This window comes from Mobula birostris, chromosome 11, assembly GCF_030028105.1.
Source record: "Mobula birostris isolate sMobBir1 chromosome 11, sMobBir1.hap1, whole genome shotgun sequence".
NCBI lineage: Eukaryota > Metazoa > Chordata > Chondrichthyes > Myliobatiformes > Myliobatidae > Mobula > Mobula birostris.
Genome location: NC_092380.1, coordinates 13,061,987 through 13,083,882, shown reverse-complemented (window position 1 = coordinate 13,083,882; position 21,896 = coordinate 13,061,987). Strand labels below are relative to the sequence as shown.

The window sequence follows — 21,896 nt, the reverse complement described above, 5'->3', positions numbered from 1 at the left end:
AAGTTTAATGATGTTTCTCTCTCCACAGATGCAGACTGATCTTGATCTGCTGAGTGTTCCTGATTTAGAAGTTGCCCCGTCTGCAAAGAGCAAAATTTCCCGGTAGCCAAACATTTTACCTCCACTCCCCATTCCCGTGCCGACATGCCGGTCCATGGCTTGACATGATGGGGCCACTCTGCATCTGCTGCAGGAGCAACACCTCACATTCCGTCTGGGTAGCCTTCAACCTGAAGAAATGAAACATCGATTTTTCGAACTTCCAGTGATTTCTTCCCCTTCCCCTTCTCTATTTTTCCATTCCCTATTCTGGTTCCCCTCCCCCCACCTTACCCCTTCTCATCTCCTTACCTGCATATCACCTCCCTCTGGTACCCCCCCACCCCCACCTTTCTCCCATAGTCTACTCTCCTCTCCTATCAGATTCCTTCTTCCTCAGCTCTTTACCTTTTCCACCTATCACCTCCCAGCTTCTTACTTCAACCCCTCTCTTCCACCCACCAAGCTTCCCCCTCTCCCAGCTTTAGCGCTCACATGCCAGATCGTACTCGTTCTCCTCCCCCCCCCCACCCCACAACTTCTTTGTCTGCTTTCTTCCCCTTCCTCTCCAGTCCTAATGAAGGGTCTTGGCCCAAAATGCCAACTCTTTATTCCTCTCCATAGACGCTGCCTGACCTGCTGAGTTCCTCCGGCATTTTTGTGCGTGTTACTTTGGAAATATATATTATCCTTCCTTCTTCAAACCCATCCCGGTCCTCTTTTGTTTGCACAGTGAGAGCAGCTTCTCCAGATGGTCTGCAGGGGTTCAAGAAGACAACCAACTTATCCAGGGAAAATGGAACGGATATCAAATTTTACATCTGCCAGCTACACCCTCTCCTGAGAACAGCTAAAAATATTATGTCTGCTGGAGCTGGGATCTTACTGCGTCCAGATATTAAAAATGCCAAATATCAGAAATGTTACTGTCATGGGGAGTTAACTCTCCACAGCGGTGGCCCAGTGAATCATTCAATATACATAACTAAATGATTTAGCAGACCACAAAGCATCCAGGTCTGGAATGGCTGACTCACCCTAAAAAGTTTGTACAAATACAATGCGACATCACCCGGTACAGAAGGAAGAGGGTCTCTCAGGGGATCTCCCGGTCCCCTTGCCCCTGGGCCTGGCCAAGCCGGCCACTTATGAGTCCATGCAGCAAGCAGTCAAGGGCTCTGTGTCAGGGTCGTTGGTTGTCAGTCGTAATCAACAATGACACGAGACCTGTGCGGGAGAGCTCTTAAAGTGGAAAAACCCCTCCCTGGACACCCCATACACCCTCATTAGGATTAAATTGTTAGTATGCGAGCCATGGGAAAACCATCCCTATTGTGTTTATTGATCGCATTACTGGAGATAAAGCGTCACTGGACTCTGTCACTTTGATCTGGCCCATGCTTTGATTAGTCCCGCTTGGTGGCGCAATAATATCAGCGCCGGTCCCCAGAGCGAAGGTTCCCGAGTTCGAATCCAAGTCAGGTTGAGCGTCGAACTAGCAACTCGGCCTCGTAAGAACAAGAATAGCTTCACACTGTCATGGTGGTGCCCTGATAACTCCACTGCCGAGTTAAGGGCTATTCTTTTTCTTCTCCTATGCTTTCATTAACCTGGTCCAACTCCGCTTGCCTTTCTTGGGATCTATGGCTGATTTGGGTGGTGGGGTGGAGATAGATACTTCTCTACCAAAGGAGGTGAAAGGTGCTCCTTCCCTCCGCTAGCCTGCAGGTCACCCTTGGGCAAGGTGTAGCATCCGCTTAGCCCCTCCAATCATGGTCATGTGAAGCCACGGGAGCAGGTGATGGATGGTTGTACGAGCAGCCAGCGCAGATCACAAGTCCTGGTGATGCGACCACTGACAGCAGGCGGACAGTCTCTGAAGAGTATTGATAATGGCTGGGGTCACCTGTCTGGTAAAGACACCGCCCAGAAGGCGGCAATGGCAAACCATTTCTGTGCCAAGAATATTCATAGTCAAGGACTCTGATCGCCCCCGTCACACGACACAGCGCATAATGATGAGGATGACTAATGATCATCTAACTTATTTATAGTGGGAGAGGAGTGTCAGGTATTGCTGTAAGTTTGTATGTGCAAGGGAAGAATTGAAATAGGCAGGGGGCTTCTAGGGTAGGGTTAGGGTCTGAGCCAACTGCCTGCCCCTCTTTCTGTGCCCAGATGTCCTTGGGGAAGGAGCACACAGTGTCTGTGGGTACAATGGTTGATTTCTGAGAACTGTGGGCTCCTGAAGGGTTCGAATGTGGTTTAGATAGTAATGATCATATTTTAATTTGAAGCTGTATGTAGTTTATGAAGTCTGGATGATTGTACAGCGTTTGAATAAACTTCTGTTTTTAAGAAAGAGGAAATGAAAGCTCAATAAGGAGCAGGGAGGGTGGGGAAAGGGTGTGGGGTAAAACCAGAGGGAGTAAGGGGATCAGCTGTAAATAAGGTTATCGGGGAGCAGGTGGAACATGAGAATGCAGACCAAGGAAGAAAAGGAAGGAGAGTGGGGGCTGTGAAGTGCAGCGCAGAAAGGCGTGCCCAGCAGTTTAGACAAGACACGTCCTCCATTCCCAGAGGGAAAGCTGAGGGAAGGAACAACAAAGAAGCTGAGCCAATGCCGCATTTGGCAGTTGGGATCTGGAATGCAGTGTCACAGGTCGGAGTGGAGGCAGACCGTAGTGTGCTAAAGGGAGGGGACAGGAAAGAATTGGCAGGGCTGTCTGGAAAGAGTGGAACCAACTGCTTTAGTTGTAGCGTTGGAAGGAAGCCTCTTCAGAGAATCCTCTCCCAAGAATCACCTGCGGGAAGAGCTGAGTAGGTCAGGCAGCAGCTGTGGAGGCAAAGGGATTGCCGATATTTTGGGTGAAGGCCCTACATCGGGACCCTGTTTTGGGACCCTTCATCAGAATCCTGCATTGGGGCCCTGTAGCAGGAGCCTGCGTCGGGACCTGCTGAGTTTCTCCACCAGTTTGCTTTCGCTCCAGATTCCAGTACCCGCGGTTTCCTGAGTCTCCGAGCCACCAGCTGAATCTTTGCTGAAGTCTCTTTGTCTCGAGTCCGTGCTTGGACAGGGAGATCAGACTTTTAACTAATATTCTAGGAGAAGTCTCACTAAAGCCCTTTAAGATCCAATAAGACATCCCCGCTCTTGTATTGAAATCCTTGTACAGAAAGAACACAGGACATAGATTACTACAGCACCTTCAACCCACAATGTTGTGCTGAGCTTGGAACCTACACGAAGATCAGTCTAAACCTTCTCTCTCCTCCGTAGCCTTTCATTTCCCTGTCATCCCTGTGCCTGCTTAAGAGTGTCTTAAATGTCCCTAAAATATCTGCCTCTACCACCACTGGTACAGGATTTTCAGTGCTCACTTTCGCGTTCCAGTATCTGCAGCTTTGTTTTGGTATTCGTGTTGTAAAGGTACAGCGTGACTCACTTGCTTGTGTACTCCAGGCCTCTATTTATAAAGCCTGGGTTCCTGTTGGTATTTTTAACGACGTTCTTAACCTGTTCTGCTGCCTTCACTGAACTGCTCACACAAGCCCACAGATCTCAACACACACAAACCATTATCATCAGATGGTGTTTTCTACATTGTCTCTTTACATTTTTCCTCATAATGCAGTACTTTCCACATCTCCACATTAAACTTTGTTTTCCATCCTCAAAGTTCAGAGTAGAAATTATTGTCAGAGTACATCACCACATACAACCCTGGGTTTCTTTTTCCCGTGGACATATTCAGCAAATCTAAAGAAGAGCAATTGTAAATCGGATCAGTGAAAGATCAAGTGAGCACAGAAGACAACAAACTTTGCAAATGCAAATATAAACAAATAGCAATAAATAACGAGAGCATGAGATAAAGAGTCCTTAAGGTGAGATCATTGGTTGTGGGAACATCTCAAAAGGAGAGTGTAGTTATCATCTTTTGTTCAAGAAACTGATGGTTGAGGGGTGGTAGCTATTGTTGAACCTGGAGGTGCGAGTCCTGAGGCTCTTGTACCTTCTACCTGTCGGTAGCAGCAAGAAAAGAGCAGGCCTGGTTGGTGAGGATCTTTGAAGCTCAATGCTGCTTTTCTACGGCAGCATTTCATGTAGATGTCCTGCACTCAACGTCAGCAAGACCAAGGAGATGATTGTGGACTTCCTGGAGAAGTCGGGAAAACACACACACACACACACACACACACCCTTATTGAGGGGTCAGCGGTGGAAAAAGTGAGCAGCTTCAAGTTCCTGGGTGTCAACATCTCGAGGATCTATGCTGGGCTGAACTCATTGACGTAATCATGAAGAAGGCACACCTTCATGAGGAGTTTGAGGAGATTTGGTCTGTCACCGAAGACTCTAGCGAATTTCTACAGATATATGGCGGAGAGCATTCTAACTGGTTGCATCACCATCTGGTACAGAGGCACCAAGGCAGAGCAACACAAGAAGGCTGCAGTCTCAACCAGCTCCATCACGGGCACACACCCCTCCCCAGCATCGAGGGCATCTTCCGGAGGCGATGCCTCAAGTAGGTACCATCCATCATGTGGGCCCTCACTATCCTGTACATGGCCCTCTTCTCATTACTACCTGAAGACCCACACTTGATGTTTTAGAAACAGATTCGTCACCTCCACCATCAGATTTCTGAATGGTCCATGAACCCATGAACACTTCTTCTTCTTCTTCTTCTTCTTCTTCTTCTTCTTCTTCTTCTTCTTCTTCTTCTTGCGTCCTTAACTCCTGGTGGAGTTGTCCGGGTGCCGTCATGACGAGCTTTGCACCAGTTTGGTGTGCTCATCATGCGGCGTGTCTTGGGCATCTGAAACCTGGCAGAGCCCATCCCTCTCCAGGTTTTGACCAGAGCCAATTTCCTCCAACTAGGTGGCTCGCCTCGGTCGTGAACACGTGGCCGTTATAGTTCATCTGAGAACCTTTCCGCCCCGGCCGGTGACTTCATCATGGAAGTCTTTCGCCCAGTGGTGCCGTGTTAACACCACCCCCTCACGTGGTTTAGCCCGCCAGCTGACGCGGTTTACCGGGGTATGGCGTTTGGGGCCAACACGTGAGAGATTTAGGAGATGAATGAGGAGCAGTGATGCCCGTCCACCCTATCTGGTAGGGAGCAGCATGCCAGACATCAAAGGTACTACCTCTATCCAGAGCCCCCTATACCCTACCTGAACACTACCTATTTCCCTCTATTTTATACTTTATACTTTATTGTCGCCAAACAATTGATACTAGAACGTACAATCATCACAGTGATATTTGATTCTGCGCTTCCCGCTCCCTGGATTACAAATATTAAATATTATAAATAGTTAAAATTAGTAAATATTAAAAATTTAAATTATAAATCATAAATAGAAAATAGAAAAATGGGAAGTAAGGTAGTGCAAAAAAAACCGAGAGGCAGGTCCGGATCTTTGGAGGGTACGGCCCAGATCCGGGTCAGGATCCGTTCAGCAGTCTTATCACAGTTGGAAAGAAGCTGTTCCCAAATCTGGCTGTATGAGTCTTCAAGCTCCTGAACCTTCTCCCGGATGGAAGAGGGACGAAGAGTCTGTTGGCTGGGTGGGTCGTGTCCTTGATTATCCTGGCAGCACTGCTCCGACAGCGTGCGGTGTAAAGTGAGTCCACGGACGGCACTACCTTTAAAAAAAGCACTACTTTTTAAAATTTCTTGTTGTAACTTAGAGTAACATTTTATGTGTTGCACTGTACTGCTGCTACAAAACAACACATTTCGTGACATGCAGTATGCCAGAGATGACAAGCCTCATTCTGACATCCTCCCCGAGAGCGAATTTTATCAAAGTACGCCCAGTTTTTACAGGGAAGAGAAGAGGTGGTTTCCCCCGATGTGGCAATCTCAGGGTCAAGATTATCGTCACACAACAGACAGACATACACCATTATCAATGCCCTGATAATGAGCTTTTCATAGCAGCAGTACAATACATGATAAATGCCGGTTTAAATTCTAGATTCAAGATTATTTAATGTCATTTCCAGTACACAAGTGTAAAGGAGCACAGAATAATTGTCACTCCGGATGTGATGCAGCACACAAAAAAACACAGAAGATAAAGAACACAATAATAATAAACATGAAAAATAAATATAAATATATAAGATAGCTTATATAAATAGATTGATTGTATGTTCATAGGGTGATGCTAGGCTGAACATTGGTGACTGACAGGAAATAATAAAGTAGTGGTGGAATTAGTGGGTGGAAATGTTGATCAGTCTTACTGCTCGGGGAAAATAACTAATTTTGAATCTGGTGGTTCTGGTCTGGATTTTTAAAAAAAATTTTATTTATCGAGATACAGCATGGAATAGGCTCTTCTGGACCCTCGAGTCACACTGCCCCGATTTAATCTTAGCCTAATTACGGGACAATTTACAATGACCAATTATGCTGGGTGGCCTCTTCTCTGATGGGAGTGGGACAAGCAGTCCGTGGGCAGAGTAGGTGTCAATAGACAATAGGTGTAGGAGTAGGCCATTCAGCCCTTTGAGCCAGCACCACCATTCTCTGTGATCATGGCTGATCATCCACAATCAGTACCCTTTTCCTGCCTTCTCCCCATATCCTTTCACTCCGCTATCTTTAAGAGCTCTACTTAACTCTTTCTTGAAAGAATCCAGAGAATTGGCCTCCACTGCCTTCTGAGGCAGAGCATTCCACAGAACCACAACCCTCTGTGTGAAAAAGTTTTTCCTCAACTCCGTTCTAAATGGTCTTCCCCTTATTCTTAAACTGTGGCCTCTGGTTCTGGACTCCCCCAACATCGGGAACATGTTTCCTGCCTCTAGCATGTCCAATCCCTTAATAATCTTATGTTTCAATCAGGTCCCCTCTCATCCTTCTAAATTCCAGTGTATACAAGCTCAGTCGCTCCAATCTTTCAACATATGACAGTCCCGCCATCCCAGGAATTAACCTCGTGAACCTACGCTGCACTCCCTCAATAGCTAGAAAGTCCTTTCTCAAATTTGGAGACCAAAACTGCACACAATACTCCAGGTGTGGTCTCATCAGGACCCTGTACAACTGCAGAAGGACCTCTTTGCTCCTATACTCAACTCCCCTTGTTATGAAGGCCAACATGCCATTAGCTTTCTTCACTGCCTGCTGTACCTGAATGCTTGCTTTCACTGACTGATGAACAAGGACACCCAGATCTCGTTGTACTTCCCCTTTTCCTAACTTGACACCATTCAGATAGTAATCTGCCTTCCTGTTCTTGCCACCAAAGTGGATAACCTCACATTTATCCACATTAAACTGCATCTGCCAGGCATCTGCCCACTCACCCAACCTGTCCACGTCACCCTGCATTCTCATAACATCCTCCTCACATTTCACACTGCCACCCAGCTTTGTGTCATCTGTAAATTTGCTAATGTTACTTTTAATCCCTTCATCTAAATCATTAATGTATATTGTAAATAGCTGCAGTCCCAGCACCGAGCCTTGCAGTACCCCACTAGTCACTGCCTGACATTCTGAAAAAGACCCATTAATCCCTACTCTTTGTTTCCTGCGCAAACACGAGGAATTCTGCAGATGCTGGAAATTCAAGTAACACACATCAAAGTTGCTGGTGAACGCAGCAGGCCAGGCAGCATCTCTAGGAAGAGGTACAGTCGACGTTTCAGGCCGAGACCCTTCGTCAGGACTAACTGAAGGAAGAGCTAGTAAGGGATTTGAAAGGGGGAGGGGGAGGGGGAGATCCAAAATGATAGGAGAAGACAGGAGGGGAAGGGATGGAGCCAAGAACTGGCCCAGTGGCCACACATTTTAATTCCACATCCCACTCCCATTCTGACATGTCTATCCACGGCCTCCTCTACTGTAAAGATGAAGCCACACTCAAGTTGGAGGAACAACACCTTATCTTCTGTCTGGGTAGCCTCCAACCTGATGGCATGAACATTGACTTCTCTAACTTCCGCTAATGCCCCACCTCACCCTCATACCCCATCTGTTATTTATTTATATACACACATTCTTTCTCTCTCTCTCCTTTTTCTCCCTCTGTCCCTCTCACTGTACCCCTTGCCCATCCTCTGGGCTCCCCCCTCCCCCTTTCCTTCTCCCTGGGCCTCCTGTCCCATGATCCTGTCATTATCCCTTTTGCCAATCACCTGTCCAGCCCTTGTCGAAAGTCCCATCATCTCACGCAGACGGTGAACCTCCAGCGCCGCAAACTTGCCGATGCGGCATCCCGGAAGCATCTGACCACAGTCCGACTGTGAGTCCGTCCGAAAACTCCGAGCCTCCGACTAGCTCTCCGACTCCGAGCACCGAGCACCATCTCCGCCGACTGCTTCGACCCCAGCCCCGGCAACAGGCAATAGGCAAAGCCAAGGATTTGGGGCCTTCCCTCCGGAGATTCTCGATCGCACAGTAGCAGCGGCAGCGAAGCGGGCATTTCAGAAGTTTCTCCAGATGCTCCTCCGTGCTTCTCATGGCTGTCTCTATCAAATCAGGATTGTGCACGGCATCCTACTTCACAGGTACAATATCATTCGGTACGGCCGCGCGTGCTGCGTCGCGCTGCCATCTTCTCCGCCATAGCCATCATCCTTGTGCCTATCTAAGAGTTTCTTAGATATCCCTAAAGTATCTGCCTGTACCACCACCCCTGGGAGGGCATTCCATGAACCCACCACTCTCTCTGTAAAATCTTACCTCTGACATCCCCCTGTACATTCCTCTAATCACCTTCATGAACACTACCTTAATACTTTCTTAAAATTTCTATTTCTGTGCCACTTATTTTAACTTAACTATTTAATATGCACATACATAATTACTGTGATTCAATTTCTTTTCTATATTTATCACGTAGTGCTGCCGCAGAGTTAACAAATTTCATGACATATGCTGGCAATATTAAACCTGATTCTGACCTTAAAATTAAGCCCCCTTTCCTCCCTGGGAAAAAGTCTCTGGCTGTCCACTTGATCTATTCCTCTCATCATCTTGTACATCTCTATCAAGTCACCTTTTTTTTCAGATTAGATTACGAGGACACGCAGTACTCTTTTATTGTCATTTAGTAATGCATGCATTAAAAAAAGATACAACGTTCCTCCAGAATGATATCACAGAAACACAAGACAAACCAAGACTGAAAAACTGACAAAAAACACATAATTATAACATATAGTTACAACAATGCAAAGCAATACCATAATTTGATAAAGAACAGACCATGGGCACTGTAAAAAAAAGTCTCAAGGTCTCCCGAAAGTCCCATCATCTCACGCAGACGGTAGAAGGAAGAGAAACTCTCTTCCTGCCATGAGCTTTCAGCGCCGCAAACTTGCCGATGCAGCATCCTGGAAGCATCCGACCACAGCCGACTCTTGAGTCCGCCCGAAAACTTCGGGCCTCCGACCAGCTCTCCGACACCGACCACCGAGCACCATGTCTGCCGAGCGCTTCGACCCCGGCCCCGGCAACAGGCAATAGGCAAAGCCGAGGATTTGGGGCCTTCCCCTCCGGAGATTCTCGATCGCACAGTAGCAGCGGCAGCGAAGCAGGAATTTCAGAAGTTTCTCCAGATGTTCCTCTGTGCTTCTCACATCTGTCTGCATCAAATCAGGATTGTGCACAGTACCGATTTAACAAATACGATATCATTTCAGAGCGGCCGCGTGCACTGCGTCGTGTCGCCATCTCCTTTCAACCTCCTTTGTTCCAAAGAAAAAAAGCCCCAGCTCGCTCAACCTATCCTCATAAGACATGCTCTCTAATCCAGGCAGAATCCTGGTATATCTCCTCTGCACTCTCTCTAAAGTTTCCTTGTCCTTTTGATAAAGAGGCGAACAGAATTGTGTGGTCCACAGGGTTTTATAGAGCTGCATCTGTGCTTTGTGGCTCTTGATCTCAATCCCCTGGCTAATGAAGACCAACCCCCCATATACCTTCGTGGCAATTTTGAGGGATCTATGGACGTTGACCCCAATGTCCCTTTGTTCCTCCACACTGCTAAGTATTCTACCATTAACCCTGTATTCTGCCTTCAAATTCAACCTTCCAAAGTGCATCACTTTGCACTTTTCCGGGTTGAACGCCATCTGCCGCTTCTCAAGCTTCTGGAGTGTTCAACTCAGAATCCAGGTGAGCGAAGAAATGATCAGCGGGAAAGGCAGCCACTGCAGAGAGAGCGGGGGTCAGCACTGAAGGTTCAGAGTCTCATCTTGAAGGAATGATTTAGAGAATTCCTGCATTCAATCAACGGATTCACACCGCCCTCTGCTGGCGAGAGGAGCAAACTGCAGCAATATGAAATTACAGTCGTATTCATGCTCAGAATCAGGTTGTTTATCACTGATTTATATTGTGAAATTTGTTGTTTTTGCTCCAGAAGTACAGTGAAAGGATATAAAAATCACTATAAATTTTAAAAATAAATAAATAGTGCAAAACAAAAAAAAGGAATAACAAGGTTGTGTTCATGGGTTCGTGGACAGTTCAGAAATCTGATGGCAGAGGGGAAGAAGCTGTTTTAATTTGCTGAGAACACAAACTGATGGGGCAGAGACGCGACCCGCTGTCGCTGATCTGGGTACATGGAGATCAAGAAGGACACCACTTTAACTGGGACCCCGCAAAGGTTCTGACGCAGGCAAACACAAAGCAGGCACACAAGTTTTTAGAAGCGTGGCTCTCCTCTGAAAACCCTGCAGACAAGGGCATTGAGACAGACTCCACCTATGAGCCCCGAAAGCCAAAGAAACGTGAACCAATGAAATTCAAAGGTCAGCTGAAGAGTTAACCAATCAGGACCGAGGCTAGTGGACGAGGGCCCTGTACAAACATGAACGCTCCCTGACAGAAACACCAATAACTGCCCACTGAAGATGTCACCTCGACTGGTGAAGAAACGTCTGCAAGCTCATTGCCAATTTCAGCGAACGCTGCACCATCAAATTGCTGAGTGAGGGTCTTCAGGCTGCCGTAACTTCTCCCCAACAGTGGTCATGAGAAGAAGATGATAGACGCTAACTTCTTGAGGCACTGACTCATAAAGACATTTTGAACAGTGGGGAAGGTTTTGCCAGAGATTGAGCTGGCTGAGTGTAGAACCCTGCGCAGCCTCTTGGATTGACTTTGTTATTTACATCCTTCATATACATGAGGAGTAAATATTTTTATGTTATGTCTCGTCTAAATGCGCAATGTGCAATTTATAGTAATTTATAATAAACAGTTGTGTTGATGTGCGTTGAAGTCTCTGTAATAGGCCATGATGCAACTAGTTTGAGTGCTTTTCCTGATACATCTATAGAATTTTAGAGAGTCTTTTCTGATAAATGTTGACTGTTTACTTCCCTCCTTTGATGCTGCCACCTTGCTGAGTTCCTTCAGCGCTTTGTGTGCGTTGCTCAGGGTTTCCAGCATCTGCAGAACCTCGTGTGTCTCTGTGTTACGGGGATCAGGGCCTCATCACGGACGGGCAGTTTGCTAAAACTTCCTCATGTTGCTATTCGTCCCGGTCACCCTCTCCCACCTCAGCTCCTTTTTTCTGCACATGGAGAAGGCGCTCTTCCCATTCACTGACATCAACACGTCCTACATTTTAACTGCCTGGTCTTTGCCTCTTTATTCACGCCAAACATTTCTAATGAACTGCTCAACCAATCTGCCACGTCCATATATGGTCCTTCGTCCTCAGGTCCCTTGGTATGGCCCTCATCTCTTCCACTTGAGTGGATACAGTGGAGACCTTCGCCCATTCTGGATGGGGCTGGACTCCAAAAAAACAGTACCAGGCTCTGACCTTAAACGCAAGAGATTCTGCAGATGCTGGAAATCCAGAGCAACACACACACACACACGCACAATGCTGGAGGAACTCAGCCAGTCGGGCAACATCTATGGTGGGGAATCAACAGTTGATTGCTCCCAGCGCAGCCTCCTCCACATTGGTGAGACCGACATAGATTGGGGGACCGCCTTGCTGAGCACCTTTGCTCCGTCCACAGCAGGTGGGATTTCCAGGTGGCTGGTCATTTTAATTCCACTCCTCATTCCCATTCCGATATGTCAATTCCGTGGCCTCCTCTACTGCCACGATGAACATTCTCTGGTTGGAGACGCAACACCTTATATTCTGCCCAGGTAGTCTCCAACCTGACGGAGGTGAGAGGCAGGTGAGGAGAAGTGAAGGGGTAGGAGGGGAGCCAGAATGGGGAATGGAAAAAGAGAGAAGGGGGAAGGTGAGAAATTACCAGAAGTTATCAATTCCTCTAACTTCCATTAATTTCTCTACCCTTCCCCATCTCCCTTTTCCCATTCCTCATTCTGGCTCCTCTCCTACCCCTTCTCTTCTCCTCGCCTGCCTCTCACCTCCCTTTGGTGCCTCTCCTCCTTCCCTTTCCTCCATGGTCCCCTCTCCTCTCCTCTCCTATCAGATTCTTTTTTCTCAACCCATTACCCTTTCCACCCAACGGCTCCCAGCTTCTAGCTTCATTCCCGCCCCCCCCAACCCTTCCAACCACCTTCCCTCTCGCCTGGTGTCACCTATTACTTTCCAGCTTGAACACGCTTTCTCCTCACCACTTTATTCCAGCTTCTTCCCCCTTCCTTTCCAGTTCCTGATGAAGGGTACCAACCCGAAACATTGACTGTTTAGTCCTTTCCACAGACGCTGCCTGACCCGCCGAGTTCCTCCGGCATTTTGTTGCTCCAGATCCAGCATCCACAGCCTCTCGCGTCTCCACGTGTCCATGATCTGTGTAAACAGTAATCATCTGTCATTGAGACAATGTCGCAGATGTAAATTTATTATCAAGGTGCATATATGTCGTCGTATACAACCCTGAGCATTTTCTTGTGGGCATACTCAATAAATCCACAATAGGGGAGGGAATGTTGACTCAGACCATGAGAGGCCTGCGTCAGGCATTTTCATGCCTTACAAGGTGCAGGTTGGAAGTCTGTGAACCATAACAGAATCGACAAAAGACTGCACCAACTTGGGCTTTCAACCGGTACGCAAAAGTCAACAAAGTGTGCAAATACAAAAACAAAGGATTAATAATTAATTAATAAGGAATAAGTATTGAAAACACGAGATGGAGAGTCCTTGAAAATGACTCCATAGGTTGTGGGAACAGTTCAGTGATGGGGCAAGTGAAGTTGAGTGAAGTTATCCCCTCCGATTCAAGAGCCTGATGGTTGAGGGGTAATAACTGTTGCTGAACCTGGTGGTGTGAGTCCTGAGGCTCCTGTACCTTCTTCCTGATGGCAGCAGTGAGAGGAGAACATGTCCTGGGTGGCGGGGGTCCCTGATGATGGATGCTGCTTTCCTGCAGCAATGCTCTGTGTAGATGTGCTGAATGGCGGGGAGGCCTTTACCTGTGATGGACTGGGCTGTTTCTGCTACTTTTTGTAGCATTTTCCGTTCAAAGGGCATTGATGTTTCATACCAGGCTAGGATGCAACCAGTCAATGACCTCTCCACCACACATCTATAAATGGTTGTCAGAGTTTCAGATGTTGTGCCAAGTCTTTGCAGACTCCTAAAGATGTAGAGGCACTGCTGTGCTTTTTCACAATTGCACTTACCTGCCGCAGGACAGATCCTCTGAAATCATAACACTGAGGAATTTACAGTTGCTGACCCTGTCCTCTTCTGACCACCCCCCACCCCTACCCGGAATGACGACTGGCTCACGGACCTCTGGTTTCCTCCTCCTGAAGTCAATAAGCAGCCCCTTGGCCTTGCTGACATTGAGTGGGAGGTGGTTGTTGTGACACCATTCAACCAGATTTTTCATCTCTCTCCTATACGCTGATTTGTCACCTCCTGTAATTGAGCCAACAGCAGTGGTCTCGTCAGCAAACTTGAATGTGGCATTGGAGCTGTGCTTAGCCACACAGTCATTGTGTAAAGTGAGTAGAGCAGGGGACTAAGCACACCGCCTGTGAAGCTGTGTTGATAGAGATTGGGAGGAGATGTTGTTCCCAATTTGAACTGACTAGGGTCTGCAAGTGAGGAAATCGAGGATCCAATTGCACAAGGAGGTACTGAGCCCAAGGTCTTGGAGCTTATTGATCAGTTTTGAGGGGATGATGGCATTGAATACCAAGCTGTGGTTGATAAAGAGCATCCTGAGGTACACATCTTCGCAGCGCAGATGTTCCAGGGTTGAATGAAGAGCCAGTGGGATGGCATTGGCTGTGGATCTGTTGCTCCAGTCAAACTGAAGTGGATCCAAGCCACTCCTCAGGCAGGAGTTGATATGTCTGATCATCAGCCCTCAATAGTCATTGAGGCAGGCCACGCTCTTCCTAGCACAGTGTCAAGTGAAGTCTGCCTGAAGCAGGTAGGCACCCCAGATGGCCAAAGTGAGAAGTTAAAGATCTCAGAGAGCACTCCGGCCAGCAGATCAGCACAGGTCTTTAGTACTTGGCCAGGTACCCCATCTGGGCGAGATGCTTTTCATGGGTTCACCCTCCTGTAGGCTGCTCACAAGTCAGCTTCAGTGACTGAAGTCACAGGATCCTCGGGAGTTCGTGATGACTCCTCCGTGTCATGATGGTCAAAGCGAGCGTTGAGCTCATCTGGAAGCAAAGCCCTGGTGCTGCCTATCTTGCTTGATTTTACTTTATAAGAGGTGATAGCATTCAAACCCTGCCACAACTGTCGAGCATCCTTTGTTGATTCTACTTTGGACCAGATTTGCCACTTCGCCCATGAGGTGGCTTTCCGGAGATTGTACTTGGACCTCTTGTAACTCTCGGTCACCGGACTTGAATGCCTCTGACCCAGCCCTCAGCAGACTGGAGATCTCATGGTTCATCCAGGACTTCTGGTTGAGGAAGACTCTGAATGATTTTGTGGAGACACACTTGTCAACGACTGTTTTAATAAAGTCTGTGACAGCCACGGTGTATTTATTCAGTTCTACAGATGAGTGCTTGAACACGGCCCAGTCCACCGACTAGAGGCACTCCTCTGCCTCCTGTGACCACCTTTTTTTGTTGTCCTAATCTCTGGAACTTTGCTCTTTAGCCTCTGTGCGTAGACAGGTATAAGAAAGACAGCCGAGTGATCAGATTTACCAAAATATGGTCTGGGCATATAACAGTGGGCATTCCTTAGCTTTGCATAACAGTGGTCGAATATGTTGGGACCCCTGCTACAGGTTATATGCTGATGGTAATTGGGAAAGAATTCTTCCACTTCTACCAGATTCTTTCATTTCCAGCCCTTTACCTTATCACCTCTCATCACACTTCATCCTGCCCTCCCTCTCCTACCCAACTTCCGTCTCACCTGGTTTCACTTATCACCTTAGAGCTTGTGGTTCTTCCTTTCTCCTCTCCACTTTATACCAGCTTCTTCCCCCTTCTTTTCCAGTCCTGATGGACGGTCTCAGCCCAATATGTCAACCCTTTATTCCTTTCCACAGATGCTGCCTGACCTGCTGAGTTCCTCCAGCATTTTGTTGCTCCAGATTCCAGCATCCTCAGCCTCATGTGTTTCTACATGTTCATGATCTGTGTAAGCAGATGTTGGAATCCACTGTTTTTTTAATAATACTTTTTTTATAAGATTTATACTCACTGGCAGAAAGCAATATAGCAGCTAAACTAATGGTCCATCACCTTTCTCATTTTTCATTGACTAAATATTAGCAGATTACCCATGTGATGTAATTGTTTTTAGCCTATTAACTAGTTTATCTCCATCTAGGAATTTCTCTTATCTTATCTATAAAAGTGAGTAATTTTTCAGATGCACCATCTTTATTCTTTTGTCTTACTTGGCATTAATTCCCCCCTTAGCATTGTTTCTCAGCTCTTTATTTAGCTTCCTTAGTATTTGCACATTTGTTTGTACTCTAAAATAAATGGAAATCGTGGAATGAAGACTGCTTGTCATTCCTGACTCCCAGAAGAAACCTAGTGATCAGAAAATAAACAGAGATCCAATACAGCAATCATCTATCACTGAGATGATGGCAACCCTTGTTGTCACAGCTGCACACTCTGGTTAACAGCAAGGTAGAGATTAATGTACCATCCAGGCATCCAAAGGACCTTAAAAGGCTACTCAAAGACCAATCGTCCAGTGGCGCGGAGAGCTAACTGATAAACCTAGATGGAGTCATTGATCTTCCAAATGTATGTCATCAAGGAACAACTTTATTCACAATATACATTTACATGTTTTAGGAATTTGCTGTGGTGTGTTGGCATGACATGCATCAAAAATCAACATTCAACAATTATTAAGAATAAAGAATTACATAAAAATCTCATTTTTTCATAAGAAAACATTGTTGACCCCCCCCCCCCACGTCATTCACACTTCATTATGTAATATTTTGCAAAGAATAAACTAGACAATAGGACCACATTCTTCATTGACAATGGCCCTGGATATCCAATGATCATTGAGAGATGCTGACAACATTACGGTAGCATTTTATGTTAATTCGAGTTTGTGTTAACTTATACTTTAAATGTACTGTGCTGCTGCTGCTGCAAAAAGCTCATCTTTGTGGCATTTATACCCTGGGTATGGATGTCAATGACAGTAAACTTGGATTCTTTTTATCGCTTAGCAACCCTTCATTGGTACAACCTCTGAACCAGGGTGCTATCAGTACTGTTATGTTTTGTAACTTCAAAACATTAAACTAGTTCAAAGGAAGACACAGGAGTTGGAAAATGCAGGTCTAATTTTAACTTTACTTTAAGTGAGGTGTCTATGTATCACCTGGTAGCATGATAACATATGCAATTAACATATTTATACATGTAACCCATAATGAATTATTTAAACGAACAAGGTTGCTTAATCAAACTCTATATAACACACACACACACACACACATATATATATAATTACTCAAATATTATTGAAATATCAAATATACAACTCTCCTCCCTGCTTAGCTATAAACTCCAACTCAATATAGAATGCATCTCAACTATATACACAGTGTGCTATACAATACAACTACTATATACAGACACGAGGAAAACTGCAGATGCTGCAATTTCAAGCAACACACATAAAAGTTGCTGGTGAACGCAGCAGGCCAGGCAGCATCTCTAGGAAGAGGTATAGGCGACGTTTCGGGCCGAGACCCTTCATCACTATACTATATACAGTTCCGTACTATATACAGACGTCAATGGCATAGTAAATTTTAAATTGTCCCATTCAGGCCTAAAGATTTAATCACTGTGGATGATTTCTTACTCTTGTGGGATAACATCTTTCGTGACAACGGGGATCCCTCTGCTCAGCCAGTGAGACTTGTGGCTGGGACCTCCTCCGTGATGGTTGCAAGAGTTGACTTTGGGACTGCAGGAAGTGGTTCAGACAGCTGTGGACACTTTTCTTCTCCTTCCTTTTTCTTCTTCAAGTTTGTGCATCTTCATCTTGGGAAGGTGCATTTAGTTCACTGGAGTATCCTCTTATTAATCCTTCATTGCTCTTCTTGGTTTCCTCACCCCCAACATCATCGGACAAATCCTCTGTTTTCCTATCTCCATTGACTTCTTTCTTTTTGGCCTTCTATTCGTCCAGCTGGGCTTTGGTCTTTGCATCTCCTTTTACAAGCAACTTTTGCCTCCCACTTGAAATTCATGCAATAATCTTAATGCAGGCAGAGCAGATTCTGGTTCTTTATACTCAACAAAAGCTGAAAGCTTGCAACTTCCTTGTAACTCCTTAAAGTCTCTTCCATCTTAAAATCAAGTCACATTTCGCAAGTAACTGCCTGATTAGTGTATCAGAGGCTTTATCAGATATGTTGCCTACATAAACTGTTGCAGTTGGACCACTACATCCGTTACTTTCACGCTTCCTCTGAGCAGCATGGTCCTTCCTTGGTCCAATATTCTTTCCAACTAGAGGCTGAGATTAGCATTAACATCTGTTTATCCTCTGTTAGGCGACAGTTCATTGTGTTCAGCTTGGAGACAGTTGCAGCATCAGCCAGTACCTTTCTTAATTCACTTCCAGTTGGCTTCATTTCAAGGGATGTAGCATGCAAATGGTGGGTGGATCTCCAATCAAGCTGTAGATGCCTCAACTAGTCCCATCCCCACAATGCTGGCCCTCCTGTTTTTACCATATACAAGCCCAAAGTGGCTTATTGGTTGTTGTATTTCACCGTTACAAATGTCATTCCCACTGGAGTTATCTTTTCTCCAGTATGGGTTCTTAGTTGGATATCTGCAGACTTCAACTCAGTATCTTTGAAATGCCCTTCAAACTCATTTTGTGAAATGACTGAAACACTGAGGTAGTGTTCAATTCAATTTTAATTAATTCGCTGTTCACTTCTGGTGTAAGCCATATTACTTGTCTATTGCAAATTTCCACACTTGTAAATCTCAAGGCTAGTGTTCTGTTTCACTCTCATCATTAACCATTTTTTTAAATCAGAAGTGTGCAGTTTAGTGCTCTTTATGAAACTGCAATTTTTAGCTTTTTCTCTTCCCTGCGTAGTCCATTTATTTTTGTTAGCTCAACATACTCTTCGTATGTGTCCTACTTGGTTGCATTTTCTGCAAGTTTCACCCTTAAACCTGCATTGGTCTGGTGTATGAGAGCCCCTACCACAATGGTAACACAATTTGTTTGGCCAGGCAGGTTTCTGTTTAGATGTTGAAATTTTGTTCAAGGTCACTTTCATTCCTGACTGCAACTCAATTGCATCTCTGTCTGCAGTTTCCACTAAAACAGTGATATCAACTGCTCTCTTAAAGGTAAGTTGTGCTCCAGTTAGGAGCCATTGTTGAATGCTTTCTTGCAAGATTCCACAAACTAAATGATCTCTTAGTGTGACATTAAGCCCATTATTGAACTGACAATGCTCAATCCCTTCAATTCAGCCACATTTGCTGAAATGGACTCCCCTTCCTTTTGATTCCTCTTATGAAACCCCTAAAGCGTTCTGAAATCAACAATAGCTTCAGCTCTAAATAGTCTTACATTACTTTGACAATATCAGGAAAGCTCATTTCTGCTGGTTTGATTAGAGCAGTTGAACTTTGAAGCAAACTGTATGCCTTTAAACCCAATGAACTCAGCACAGTTGGTACTTGTGTCTCATTGGCTATTTCATTTGCTTCAAGATGTTGTTGAATTAGCTCAGTATACATGAGCCAATTATCCATTGTGTAATCAAAAGTGTCCATCTTTCTGATGTTGCCAGCCATTTCTGATTTTTTAATGATTATTATCACCCAGTACTCACTCTTTATGAACTCATAAATTCTTGCTTTTTTTTAAAACTCGGTCACGTCTTCCCTTCAGAAGAAAGCGTGCTGTGCTGCTTTTTATTTAATTCGATATTCCTCGCTGCATTTTTTTTTAGTTGTGTTTCACAGGTCAATAGCTGTCACAGATTCATTTTAAAAATAACTCCTCGCCAGTGTTATGTTTTGTAACTTCAACACATTAAATTAATTCAAAGGAAGACATGAGAGCCGGAAAATGCAGGTCTAGCTTCGAGTTTACTTTAGCGAAGCGTGCACAAATCACATAGTAGCGTGATGACCGTGCAATTCATGTATTTATACATATAACCTACAATGAATTATTTAAATGAACAAGAATGCTTAATCAAACAATATATATCCAAGATTACTAAAATATTATTGAAATATTAAAAACTCAAAGGCTACTGCCTACAATCCAACCATTAGGGAAATTCAGACAAGTTGCAATATCAAGCCGGGTGTAGAGGACATCAGAACTTGTTGGAAGGACAGCTACCCATACAATGCTTAGTGGGAGTGTTGGATCGGGGTGTAGAATTGTTACTTATCTTGTTTAATTTTACTATGCTTAATTGTATTTTTATATAATCACCATTGTTCAGTGAATTTCTAGTAATTACAGTACAGTTGCTTCTGTATTTTTTCTAGAAACTTCTTAGTTTTCACACAAGGTGTCACACTACTTGAATCTGGCTATTTTGTAGACGAATTGTTCTCACTGAAATTTTTGCTTATCATTAGTCAGAGTATGACACCACATCAACTACTTTTTCTTTTTCCTTTGTTCTCTCAGTTCCTCTTTCTTTGTCCTTGTAACACTAATAAAATAAAGTGGGTGGCAGTTCTGTGGGCAAAATCACCCTGTTAATGATGGAGGTCGGAGGAGAATGGTCAGAGTGGTTCAAACTGACAGGAAGGCGACAGTAACTCAAATAACCACATGTTACAACAGTGGTGTGCAGAAGAGTATCTCTGAACATACAACACGTTGAACCTGAACTAGAACAAGCAGGATCTCCCGGAGGCCACCCATCTTAATTCCATTTCCCACCCCAATTCCGATATGTCCATCCACGGCCTCCTCCACTGTCGTGATGAGGCCACACTCAGGTTGGAGGAACAACACCTTATATTCCATCTGAGTAGCCTCCAACCTGATGGCGTGAACATTGACTTTTCGAACTTTTGGCAATGATCCCCCCCCCCTTCACCATTCCCCATCCCCTTTTCCCTCTCTCACCTTATCTCCTTGCCTGCCTATCCCCTCCCTCTGGTGCTCCTCACCTCTTTTCTTTCTTCCATGGCCTTCTGTCCTCTTCTATCAGACTCCCTCTTCTCCAGCCCTGGATCTCTTTCACCAATCAACTTCCCTTCAGGTTTCCTCTATCATTTTACGTTTCTCTATCCCCTCTCCCCACCTTTTAAATCTACTCTTCAGCTTTTTTTTCTTCAGTCCTGTCGCAGGGTTTTGGATCAAAACGTCACTGTACTCTTTTCCATAGTTCCTTCAGCATTTTGTGTGCGTTGCTTGGTTTTCCAGCATCTGCAGATTTTCTCTTGTTTGTGATCGAACCTTAAGTGGATGGGCTACAGCAGCAGAAGTCTACAAATGTACAGTCAGTGGCCACTTCATTAGATACAGGAGATACAGGAGCTACTGAATGTACCATCAACGTCATCATGACATCAGAGGTCATGGATGACCATGATTGGTCTTGGCAAATTTTTCTCCAGAAGTGCTTTGCCATTGCCTTCTTCTAGGCAGTGTCTTTACAAGACGGGTGGCCCCAGCTATCATCAATTCTCTTCAGAGATTGTCTGCCTGGTGTCAGTGGTCGCATAACCAGGGCTTGTGATATGCTCCAGCTGCTCATACGACCATCCACCACCTGCTCCCATGGATTCACAAGACCCTGATCAGGGGAGGGGGGGTGGGACAGGGCAGGGGGCGGGGTCAGGGGCTAAATAGGTGCCCCTTGCCCAAGGGTGACCTTCAGGCTAGTGGAGGAAAGGAGAACTTTATACCTCCTTTGCTGGAGACGTATCGCCATGCTGCCATCCAATTGAGTGTATACAGACATTTTTAACCTCTCTTTACTTCCTTCAGAAGTTCCCACCAGCTTTAAGGAGACCACCGTCTTCTCAGAAAAATAAGGTAAGGTGCCTTAATGAGAACCATCCTGTGGCTCTGACATCTACCATCATGAAGTGCTTCGAGAAGCTGGCACACAGCAGTTCCAGTCTCCCAGACAACTTCAACCCTCAGCACTCTGGTGAAACAGGTCTATGGCAAATGCCATCTCCCTGGCTCTGCCCTCATCTCTGGAGCATCTGGACAGTAAAGGTGCCAATGTTAGACAATTGCTTTTTGACTACAGCTTCTCCTTCAATACTATCATTCCAAACGAATGTACCTCCAAATGCCCAGATTGGGACTCAACACCTCCCTTTGCAATTGGATCCTTAAGTTCTTGACCAAACTTCTATCATGTCATGGAGACTTACCATTAAACCGAGGGGTCCATGATGTGCTGAGCTGTCTGCAGTTCCTTGCAATCTTGGGCACAG

The 21,896-nt window shown here is 45.4% G+C and overlaps 1 long non-coding RNA gene across 1 annotated transcript; it reads right to left on the bottom strand.

Annotated features, from left to right (window-relative positions):
• Positions 1-2: 2 nt before the first annotated feature.
• LOC140205412 (uncharacterized) lies at positions 3-13,385 on the bottom strand. The gene is made up of 3 exons (XR_011887833.1): positions 13,310-13,385; positions 12,689-12,807; positions 3-230 (listed from the first exon to the last, which is right to left on the bottom strand). It is a non-coding gene; the product is annotated as an uncharacterized lncRNA (long non-coding RNA).
• Positions 13,386-21,896: the final 8,511 nt, after the last annotated feature.